The sequence below is a fragment of the Stegodyphus dumicola genome, chromosome X1 (assembly GCF_044657685.1).
Source record: "Stegodyphus dumicola isolate Sdum_Otavi_A_Nest chromosome X1, ASM4465768v1".
In the NCBI taxonomy this organism is placed as follows: domain Eukaryota; kingdom Metazoa; phylum Arthropoda; class Arachnida; order Araneae; family Eresidae; genus Stegodyphus; species Stegodyphus dumicola.
The window spans coordinates 99,262,720-99,275,241 of NC_140780.1; the positions used below are offsets into that span (position 1 = coordinate 99,262,720).

The 12,522-nt window shown below is 31.5% G+C and overlaps 1 protein-coding gene across 4 annotated transcripts in view; it reads right to left on the bottom strand.

The window, feature by feature from the left end:
* Positions 1-12,276, bottom strand: part of LOC118199837 (ankyrin repeat family A protein 2-like) — a 167,625-nt gene extending 155,349 nt beyond the window's left edge. Inside the window, exons 1-2 of one of the 4 annotated variants that reach the window (XM_035371711.2) lie at positions 11,838-12,276; positions 1,506-1,760 (exon numbers count right to left, since the gene is read on the bottom strand). The gene's annotated coding sequence lies outside the window, so the exon portion shown is untranslated. The remainder of the gene's footprint in view (positions 1-1,505; positions 1,761-11,837) is intronic. The other 3 variants (XM_035371705.2, XM_035371698.2, XM_085808658.1) reach the window with 3 other exon arrangements.
* Positions 12,277-12,522: the final 246 nt, after the last annotated feature.

Here is a 12,522-nt window from a genome sequence, read left to right on the forward strand (position 1 = left end):
AGAAAGGTTAATGCAAGAAATGTTATCGACACTCCGGCACTACAGAGGATATTTTTCACTCTTTATTTTTGTGAATTTATGTGGTGATGGCAGTATGCATATTCTAGCTCAGTTAAAGAATTCTGTGTGCCACAGACTGAAGACACAGAAATGTCTAAATATCGTTTAAATTGATATTTCCTTTTTGTATTACATATATGCGATAACATGTACTTCCTTTTTTATGTTATTTCATTGTGTGATTCAAAATGCAGTTTATCGAGCTTCGACTAGCTACAAATTTTGTTCAATTTTGGCGATGAGTAATTTTGTTTTAACATTATATGATGTCATCATTCTCCCAATTTTTTTTTAAGTGAAAATAGATAGATATGCACATGTACACCAAGTTTGTGCAATTCTCTGACTTGTTATTTTGGTTTTGTGTAGGGACCATCTTGAAATTGTGCCTTGCTGGCCAATCGCCAATTTTTTCCAAGGGGCACCCTGAAATATATTTTCACCATAATTATTAATTTGTCACATTTGATATACACTACTTCACTTTAGCTCTTCTCATAAACAGAAATCAAATCAGCCACTGAATACATGAAAATAAAGAAACTGACACTGATGATAACAAACATTTGAACCAGTTCTTCAATCCAACAAAATTTAGAGCTACAAGAACAAAGAAACTAAACAAGCATAATTTCATTTAAAAAAAAAAAAAGAGAGAGAGAGAGAGCCCTTACACACTTTCATTTTTTCAAAGTGTGACAAGTGTTATCCTAAGTTCATGAAAATTATAGAGATTTTTTTTACACTCCCTAACCACAATGTGAATATCCAAAGACTGCTCTTTTAATTTAAAAGCACTTATGTAAAGACAGGAACTGTTTGCTGTAGAGTCAGTGAAAAGATTCACTGCAATGAAAGACAATTTTTTGACATTTTAGATGTACAGTATTCCAGTCTTACTTGTTAAAACACATGAATATTTTACATCAAATTAAAAAAAAAAAAAAAAACTTGCGCTAGTTAAATGAATTTGATTAATTAATTATTATTTGATTAAACAGAGAAGTTACTGCTATAGTTTTCACGTATTTCTATACAATTAAGAAATAGGCATAAAAATCTGCAGCATAATAAACATTTCATTTTAACTATATGAAGCAAAACAACTTTTGCTCATGATCAAATTGGTAAGATGTTATTTAGGGTTTGGAAGGCTCTGACCAGTATAATATCTTCATTTTTATATTTCACATATTATAATCCTACACATGCAACTCGGAAAATCCCATCTCTTGTTTTAACAGAAATTACCCGTGGAAGGCTATGAAGAAGTTAAAGCTTTAGAGGGTTATTAATTACTAGAACTTAGCTTAAATGATTTTTTACATAAAATAATAATATAATAACAGGTTATATAAAATTTACTAATCAAATCAAATATAACCCTTCAAATTCTCTAGAGCTAAAAACTATCAGTTTCAAAATCATCAAAAGATACTACTTACCCTATAGGTTGATAAAGGTCAGAAAGTATTTCAAAACCTTGAACTTTCAAAAGGATAACACACCCAGTAGAACTCTCAGAATTAGCTAGATGTCATGTGAATAATTTAACATCAATCGCCAATAAAAGTTCTGTTCTTGCACTGAGCTGGTGCAGAAATTCCAACAGTTTTCTCATTATTAAGTTGCAGTTTGAAGAATGGAAAGCATTAGTTGAGTTACTTAAATAGATACAGCATGTGAGGGCTCCATCCCAACTAGGCAGGCATGCAAAACAAAGAAAAGTTTAAACTACATTTAAAATTTAATTGCTAATTAAAACATTTAAGATTTCACAAAGTAAATAATCAATTAAATATGCTTAAAAGATTTGAAACACATAAAAGATTAAATTGTTTTTCTTTTTATTATATGCCAATTTTCAGAGCAGCATAATACAATAATGCAAATAACGAAAAGAAAACACCTTGCTCTGGATCTTAAATTAACCTTCTTCCTGTCTGTTACAAATACTTAACTTTTTACAAATGAATTTTAAGACATCACATTCACAAGAAAAAAAAGAGATCTATAATTTTTTTTACCACAATTCTTTTTGTTAGTTTGGTACATTTATCTTTACCATTTTGGGCAACACTTAGTTTCTTCATTGCATGCGGGCTCTGGATGTTGCTAGTGTAATGTTGTGTACATGTTGTTAAGTTTCAATCAAAAATGTGAAAAGAAGATACATTTCTTAATTTTCAACTTGCTTCTTGATATGATAGCAGTTTATTTAACATGGTAGCAGTTCTCGTAGTTTGTGAATATGAATGAATATTTCAGTATTTATAATTTATTTTAAAAGTTGCCGGTACTAGTGTAAAAATGGCATGTGCAGTGATATCAGGATACTGCTTTTTGATGGCTCAGACTATATTAATTGGAAAGTGCATATGATGAAATTTCTCCAATTTAAAAAATGTAAAGATGTGGTTCAGCCAAAAGTCAGCGAAAACGATGACATGGAAAAATGGGAGGAAAAGGATATCCAAGCTACAAATTATATTTTTGGCGGCATAACAAACAAGCAATTGGAACACATTCACAAGTGTAAGACTGCATTTGATATAATTACAAAATCTGATGCAATGTATTTAAAAACTTCAACATCTCTGCAAACTGTTTGTCAAAATAACTTAGAATGTGTAAAACTGAAGAATTATCCTGATGTAAATATATTTTTCAATGATTTTGAGAAGTATGTGAACAAGCTGAAACATGCTGGTGCCACCATGATGGAACAGGAAAAATTGAACTATATTACAGTCTAGTATTACCTTCCAATTACAGTCACATTGGTGACTTAACAGATATATTACCAGAGAAGGATAGAACAGTCGATTACCTAAAGAGCAAAATAAAAATTACTTGAAGAGAAAAATCATTATGAAGATTGTGTACCAGCAGAAAAATCAAATGCGTTCAAAAGTGAAACAAGCAAATTGGGTCCACAGGGGAATTTCTGTTATGACTGCAGAAAACCTGGTCACATTAAAAAGAATTGTTGGCATGTCCATCAAGGGAACAATTATCGTGGTAATGGCTCCACTAATTATCGTGGTCAAAGTGCTTCAAACAATTAAGAATGTAGTCATGGTTTTAGTAGACATTGTAGATGGAGAGCATACTCTAACCACAGAATAAACACTCATCAAGGTAATAGTTTCACACCATTATTACTGAAAGTAACATGTCAAGTTTCAGTGCAAATACTGTGACAAATAAAAATGAAATCAATTGGTTACTGGATAGCAGCTGCACAGACCATATCATAAACAGTGATGAATATTTTGAAGAGCAAGTCACTTTGAAGGATCCTATTCAAATGAAAGTCAATGACGGAAGGATTTTGAAAGCTACAAAGATTGGCAATATAATAGTTTCTTTTATGGTATATAACTCTGAATCTATCGTAACATTGAAAAACATATTTTACATAAAAGAAATTAAAGTAAATTTATTAAGTTATTCAAAGATTATTGATAGTCATAAAATAGTTTCAAAAGAAAAGTTCTCTAAAATCTATGATGTCAATGATTCATTAGTAGAAACAGCAAAGAAAGAAGAAAGATTATAAAGTCAAAAGTCGTTAATTCGGCCACCCACAATCCGGAATGATCTATAATCCGGACCTCAAAGCTACAAACTGTCTGCGCATGCATCGTGTTGACACATGCGCATAGGCGTTTACGCGTGCGCGCAAGACCTTTACGGCTGCGAATATGAGTGTGGGCATGCGCATAATAGTTTACACATGCGCGTTTAGTGTATAACGGACGGTATAAGTTAAGCTAAAATTATCTAATTCAGTTAATATTGCAGATTGCGTTGTTCCTTAATCTTCGAATTGGATCCGGCTTATTATTTTTTTGCAGACTGTTAGAACAATTTTATAAAAGTAAGCTTGAACTTTCGATTATGTCAAATAGAATTTCCGATATATATTTACTAATATGTAAAGGATCTACAAAGCGAAAGTATGTTTCGAAATCCGAAATCTGTTTATTAATTTCACGCTGCTCTGCGGCCGGGAAGGGGGGCGGGGCGCCGCAGCGCGCAATAAATTGGAAGTTGATCTCACTTTCCTTATCTTCAGGGCAGATGTTTTTATTTTATTTGGCTTATAATTCCTTACTAAATGTAGTATTTCATCTCGATGTACTCTGTCTTTGATATGATTTAAATCAAGTTCCTCGTCATTATAATTCGCTTCCGATAGTGAAGAAAGTGACACAGAGGTTATTGAAAACGAAAATATTTCGATTGACAAATTAGTCGGTAGACACAGCAATTATAGGACTTGAACAGCGGAACTTTGTAACTGAACAAGAAATTATGTCTGTTTATAGAATTAAAGAGAATGTATTATCACGTAAAAAACAAAGCAACTTAAACAACTTACATTGAAAGAAATGTTTAATAAAGTAAACAAATAAATATTAAGCTTTTTTTTTGGAAATTTTGATAACCTTTAGATCATAATTGTTCTTTATTTCATAAATTACGATTTCATATTTTTAATTTTATAATTTCTGCATGCCATCTTACCAGATTTAAACTGATGATCTATAATCCGGAAAAATCGATAATCCGGAATCGCCAAAGTCCCGAAAAGTCTGGATTAACGACTTTTGACTGTATAAAGTAAAGAGTTATGTTAAAAAGAGTAAAATATTTGCAAATTTGACCAACAATAAGTTAATGTTAAAAGAAAAATTCCACTGTTCACTTGGACATGTAAATTTTAAATACGTGGATATTATAAAGATCAATTATTAGAAGGAATCCTTAAAGAAATAGAAACAGAATATATGAAGTGTGCCATATGGATTGAAAGTAAATGGCACAATTTACCATTCAAGAATAACAGAAGAAATGCAGAAGATATTCTGGATATTATACATGCAGACGGAAATGGAAATCGCAGAACAAGTGGATGTAATGGTGAGAAATACTTTGTGAGTTTTATTGATGATTATAGCAATTGGCAAAAATTTATTATATCTAAGGATCAAGTCTAAGATTTGCAAGCAAAAAAGGTATCAAGATAAAGTCATGTACATGAATTAAATGGTACTGCTGAGCGTTACAACAGAACTACAATGGATATGACAAGATTTCTTTTAGCTGAAGCAAAAGCTGACAGACATTACTGTCCTGAAGTGATTAAAGCAGCTGATTTGAAAAACAGGACATTAACAAATACTGTTGTAAAGAAGACACCATATGAAATATTTTTTAATAGGAAACTATCTGCAAATGAATTAAAATTATATGGAAGTAGAGCGTATGTAAGAATACCAGAAAAAAAGAGAAAGTCAAAGTGGGATAAAAATGCTGAATTTGGAATTTTACTTTGATATACAGAAGTTGGATATAGAGTTTTGATTATTAACAGAATAACAGTTGCCAGGCATGTTGACATCATTGAAAAAGACATGTGTGTAGGTTGTGATGATGAATATGAGAAAGATGATACAAATAACAAGAATGAACCTCAAGAATTGTCATATGAATCGAGTAATGATAACTCCAAGGACAGTGTGATAAATGAGGATGAAACAAACAGTGGAATGAGACCAAGAATGCAAATCAAACCACCAGTTCGATTTGATTATTTTAATTATGGCAAAGCACACGAGGGCTATCTGCCTAAAGGGAGGGATGCCTTCGTGGAGGTCTTTCTAAGGGAAACTGGCTCGTATAAACGTTATACATGGGAAAAACCACGAAAACGCCCATGCAGCCAGCCCATTCGCGGGATTCGAACTTCGGACCAAACTACCAGTGTTCAGCGACTTTACTGCTCGGCCGCTGGTGAGCTCGATTTGATGAAGAATTCTGGTACTACTGTGTTAGTGCAAATTTTTGCGATGCTACAGTTCCAGGTAACTTTGAGGAGGTGAGAACATGCAGCGAGGCTAGACAGCGCAATGGACAGTGAAATGAACAGTCTTGTCAAAAACAACACTTGAACACTAATGACTAAACCTGAGGATAAAGGAATTCTAGATGTCAAGTGGGTATTCAAAAGAAAACCAGGTAATGTTTTTAAAGCTAGATTAGTGGTTCAAGGTTTCCAGCAAAATGACAGTATTGAGGATACTTACTCCCCTGTCATTAAGATGCAAACCTTAAAATTGTCACTTTGATATTCTTGTCAGTATAATTTAAATATTCATCAAATGGATGTTGAAACTGCTTTTTTAAATGGTTACGTTGTATCTAAGGTTTATGTTAAACAACCACAAGGCTATAATGATAATTCTAATAGAGTGTATAAATTAAAGAAAGCACTATATGGGTTGAAAGAAAGCCCTTGTGCTTGGTATGAGTGTTTTAATGAGTATATTGAGAGTCTAAAACAGTGGTGGCGAACCTTTTTGAAGCCACGTGCCCAAAACCTTTTTTGGGGAGAACTGCCCCAAACCTCTTTGATTAAATCTCCATCAGAAAGCGGTTTACAATGTTTTGCCAGGCACAGTGAAATTTGAAAGCTGGCCATTGTTAGATGGTTTGTTTTATAAATATAATTGCAAAAGCCAACTTTCTGATAATTATACTTCCTCAGTTTCCATCAATAAACACCTTCTGCTCAGCTTCATCAAATTCGGCTACAATCTTGTGATTGTTCTGTACAGGTCTTTTGAAACAATCGTCCACTATCAATTTTTAATTTTGCCCTTTTTTGCTGAAGTCTTTTGTGAGGGTTCAAGACCTGGAGTATAGAAAATCTGTTTAACAATGAAAGTTTTAAAACTCGCTGGCAGTTTGCAATAAATTTGAATTCATTTAACAAACATTAGCTGCTTCAACTTTGCCATGTAACAAGTAATATGATTGGTCCAAATAACTGAAGCGTCATAAATTGGGTCAATAAATATGTATATCATTTCAATAGCGATATATGAAAATCTTATACCTAGGCTTAGGCCCTATGCCAGTGGCTTTATACGATAAGTAAGTGAAAGGTTCAAGAAACAGACTAAAACACTTATTTAAATTACATATCATTTTATTGTGATAATTGATTAAGGAAGCAATATTTTAGTAGCATGCCGGCTGATGTGGCTCTGTGTGTCGACTGTGGCACGTGTGCCATTTGTTCACCATCAATGGTCTAGGATTTTGTAGAAGTAAATATAATTATTGTCTTTATGTAAAATCTGAAAATGATTATTTGTATAAATTCTTTTATTTGTTGATATGTTGTAAAGATACTCAATTAATGATATTAAGGAACAATTACATAATAAATTTAAACTGAAGGACTTAACTAAAGTAAAAAGCCACACTGGAATTGATATTGAATATGATAATGAGAAAAGTAATATCTTAACATTGAGTCAGAAAAATTATGTTCAATCTTTAGCTAAATTGTATGGTATTAAAAATTCCAAGCTTTATGATATACGAATGGAGATTGATCTTAAACTAAACTAATGTAATTTAAATCAAAATGTTAAATATAGAAATCTAATAGGAGCACTCTTGTATATTAGTCATGGTAATAGACGAGACATATCTTTCAACGTAAATTATTTAAGTAGATTTCAAAATTGTTACGATGAGACACATTTCAAATATGCTTTGAGAGTTTTAATACATTTGCACTTAACAAAACATCTAAAATTAACTTATAGTAAAAATCTTAAAACTGATATTATGAATTGTTATGTTGATGCTGATTGGGCAGGTGATATTGTTGACAGAAAGTCAACTACTGGGTTTCTTATTGAATTATTTTGTAATCCAATTTACTGGAAATCCAAAAAGCAAAATTGTGATAAAATCTTCCACTTTTGCTAAATATATTGTTCTGTTTGAGGCTGTGACAGAAATTAATTTCTTAAAAGATATTGTGAATGATGTTTTTGCTGATATAACTCACCCCATTAAAATTTATGAAAATAATTCAGGAGCTTTGGCCATTGCTAATTAAAGGAACTTCACTAAAAACTCAAAACACATAGAAGTTCAATATCATTATATACACCAAAATGTTCAAAATGGAGTAATTGAAATTGTAAAGATTGATTCAGAATTGCAGATATCTTTAAGGTTTGAAATTAAAATATATTTTGTATACTGTTTATTTAAGTAATGTTTATTTGGTACTACTCAGTTTTGAGGGCAGTAAAAAATTGCCAAACTATTGTTGATGTCAGTGCTGCCAAAAATAATTACAGCAACCCTAATGCAAGAAAGGAAGTATAATAGTAAATAACTATCCAAGATTGATGTTTTAATTTAGATGAAATGTTAATTTCGCATAATACTTTTTTATTATTATAATTTATATAAAAAAGGCTAAACATGACCGAATGGAAGCATAAGAGTAAATAACTATTTCAGATCATTTTTATAATTTATATAAAAATTGCTAAATATAACTGAATGGATGCCTGCATCGCTATTTCGCTAAAGCATAACTTCATCTCGTTGGTTGGTCAAACATAATTTTCTATAATGAATGATGCCTTTTCTATAAAAAAATTCTCGGTAAAGTGCAGAATCGCCTACTTACTTGTTTGCTGCTTTATTCAAGGGTAAAAACAATTGGATTTTTGTCAATTTTCTTTGACTTTTTAAGTGAAAATAGGTCGATGTGTACATAGATAAAGTCAAGGGTGTGCGCAGTGCCATTTTTGTGAAATTCAGGGATTTTTTTTTTTTTTTTTTTTTGAAATAAGTGAAAATAGGTCGATGTGTACATGGATACCGAGTATGTGCAATTCCTAAAAATGCATCAAGCAATGGGTGATTCTGCACTTTACTCAAAATTCTATTGCAGACTTTTCGTCACAGGCAATTCCCAAATTGTTAAATCCATAGGATATCAAAAAAAAAAAAAAAAAAAAAAGGATTTAAAAATTAAACTAGTATTTCAATGGAGTCTTAAGAAATATAGAACTATATAAACCTTACCCAATCTGAAATCAGCAAGTACGCTAGATTTGGCGTGCTGTTAAATGGGTGTGTTTGCTAGATTTGGCATTTTTGCGCATACATTTTCGCTGCAATTTCTTTACGGTCCTCAAAACGGAATAGAACTGTTTATTTAAATATTTTTCTATGTGTTAAAATAGATTTTGGTAATGTCCTTATGTAAACTAAATTGTATTTAATTTTGATTTTAACATTTAAGTTAATGATTTTCTTTGAAATAATTTGCGTTAAAAGATTTGAATGTTATTGTTTATACCTATGCTTAATTGTAATTGGTAAAGACAAAAAGGTTGCTTATATCTGTGTTTATTTATAATTAGTAAATATAAATGTAAGGAGGCATGTTAGTTTAGTACATTTATCTTTACCATGTTGGCAACACCAAGCTTCTTCACTGCGTGGGAGCTTTGGATTTTGTTAGTGTAATGTTGTGGACGTGTTGTTAAGTTTCAATAAAAAATGTGAAAAGGGGATACGTTTCTTAATTTTCGACTTGCTTCTTGATATGTTATCAGTTTAACACTTTTTTTTTTAATTTTCTCTTTAGACTCTACTAAAGAAGGAAAGTTCAATTCACAAACAGAAAATTCCACGATTTCTCTACTATACGATGACTGGTCATGCCAATGCAGAATTATTTACAGTCCCATCTCATTATCATTGTAAGTGCTAATACACATTAGTGCTAATACACCCATCTCGCTGCATCAGGCAAGTGGTTTCTGTTGCATGATAATTCCCGCCCTCATAATGCAATGTGTGTTAGACGGTTCCTCATGCAGCAAAAGGTTATGGAGTTATTTCACCCTCCTTATTTCCCTGATCTTGAGCTAGCAGACTTTTTAGTCTTTCCACGAGTGAAATTGGCACTAAAGGGACACCCATTTTCGAGCATCTCTAGACATTCAAGCTCTGTTACCATGGAACTTAACACAGTCTCAAAGGAAAAGTTTTTCAAAAATTTCCAGAACTTGTATGAACATTGTCAGAAGTGTATTGTAGACAGTGGAAACTACTTTGAAAAACAGTTATGTATTTATATGTAAATATATAATACAGTTATTATTACGGCATCAGTCACCTTACTTTTCGGTCTCACCTTGTACATGTCGCAAAACTTCGGAAAAGTTTGAGAAATGGGGCTCTAAATTAAAAAAAAAAAAAAAAATGCAATTCTCTATAAGTTGTATAAATGTCCTAAAATGAAGGATAACTATGAGAGGAGGAAAAATTAACAAAAAAAAAAAAAAAAAATCATAGTAAAATTCCAAGCAAACACTCTTTGAATGATGGACCTTGTAATTCTTAAAAAAGTAAAACAAAAGATCTTCGAAAGATATTAAGAACCATGTATTTTCAATTAGTATATGTAAATATTTAAAAATCTCTTTATGCTCAGATTTAATTAGAGAAAAAATATTCTTACTCTCTTCCCATTTTTAAACACCAAAACTATTAACATAGATCAGATTATGCTTAATCAGAAAAGACTTAAAAAAAATTTAAATACAGCACATATATTTTTAATCAAAACGGCCTTTCATTTTTTTGGTTTTATTGAAAAGAAAGGATACAAAAGACAAATAAAGACAGAAAAACAACTTTTTTCTTAGGTTTAAAAATATATTAGAGTACTTTGTTATAAAATTCCTTTTTCAATTATGTCTTTTTAATAATTTATGTGATTAACATAAATTTTGTAACATCTATCAACGTTACTTTTAGAAATCGTAAGATGAGTTCAATATAAGTAATAATTTATTTTACTTATATTCTAGGACAATCTTAAATCTTGTTTATTAAAGGATAAAATATATCCTTAAAAACCAATTGGGTACTTTATCTAGTAAGCCACAAGTAAAAAGGGCTGAATTATTTTCAGATAAGAGCTATGGTACTGAAAAGCAACAATATGATAAAATGAGTTCAAGCTCACTTTTGTGTTAATTTTCAGTCATGCCTCCTGATAGTTTTCAAATAAGTTCCTGTTAAACACCTCAGCTGGTTTTAAGAAAATGTAAACCGAACCCTACAGTTAAGTTGCTGTAGGAGATAAAAGTTACCCTTAAGTTAACCCCCAAGTTGCCCTACAGTGATGTTGCAATTCAGAGTGACAACAGTAAACCTGGAAATTAAGATTTATTAATCAAGCTCATCGTTAAACTTCAGATGGATAAAAATAACAAGTCGTGAAGAAAAGGTAGAATAAATGAAACGAAGGATTAACTTCACTCTGGTCTCGGTACATGATTATGCCCACAGCATGGCTAAGTTTAATATTTTTGTTTTTCTACTTATCTTTCACAATTCTTGAATAACTACTTTGTTACAGTATGAATTTCAGTACGACAAAAAACATAAAAGAGTCATAAGTTATTAATAAACAAAACTATTATATAGAAGTTAAATAGATGATGCTAATTTAAAAAAGATTTTATAGAAAAACTACTCATTTTGTTACCTTGTAAAGACTAGAAATAAACTAGTTTTAAATTAATAAGTTGTTGAAAACTTTTTAAGATTAATAATATTTATTCGTGTATTAAAGTTTGTGATTATATTAAAGTTTATTACCAGTTACCGTTAAATACAAAAATTCAACTTTTTTGACGAGATATCAATATTACACAGATTAATCAATCATCAAAAAGGCATTAAAGGCTTTTTAGTATTTTTTTTTTAAACATATTACGCAAAACTATTGCAAATATACACAATACTCTTTCATGTGATAAACATACATTCTTTTATTTGCATTAAACTATACACTTGCATGATTAAAAAATACCAAAAATATCCATTAACAGAATGCAAAAGACATTTTAAGTATATTTAAAACTTACACATTAAAAACTATCGCTAACTTGCAAGCAAAGACCTAGTAATCAATGTACTAACGCGCACGATCACACGCCCTTTAAATAAGTAAAATACGAGAGCGGTTGTTCGCAAACGTTCAAGAAGGGGAAGAGAAAAAATTAGGAGGGGTTAGGACATTTTCTGGGTTGTAGGAAGGTCTAATAACAACTTTCTCGCCAAGTTATTTGGCGTCATCGGCCCATTACTATTTCTTTACATTTGATGCATGGCCAGGCAAAGAATTTGAATGGAACTTCAATCATATAGCAAAGCGGGGAAGAAAAACTCAATTGAAAAATGTTTGTAAAGTTTGCAAGGCCTTGCAATGCATCTACGCATGCGCGGCAATACCGCCAACAACATCGCAGAACCCATCAGAACTATCTATTTCAAAAAGTAAATTTTTTTATACACAACAGCGACTGTATTGAACGGTCGGCCCTAAATCCCCGAACGCGCAGGGAAGTCACGTGGTCTTGACTTGGCCGTGCTGGCCGTGGTTGTGACGTAAGCTGAAGTCACAACGAAGCTCCGCCCAGCATCAACAACAACTTTGGTGGATGTAACTGTAGTTTATAACTCTTAGTAATTGTGTGGTGCTATGTTTTTCTCTGAAGCTAAATTGTTCGTCAGGCAGGTAGTTGAAGGAATGAATTTTTTGCTGGATAT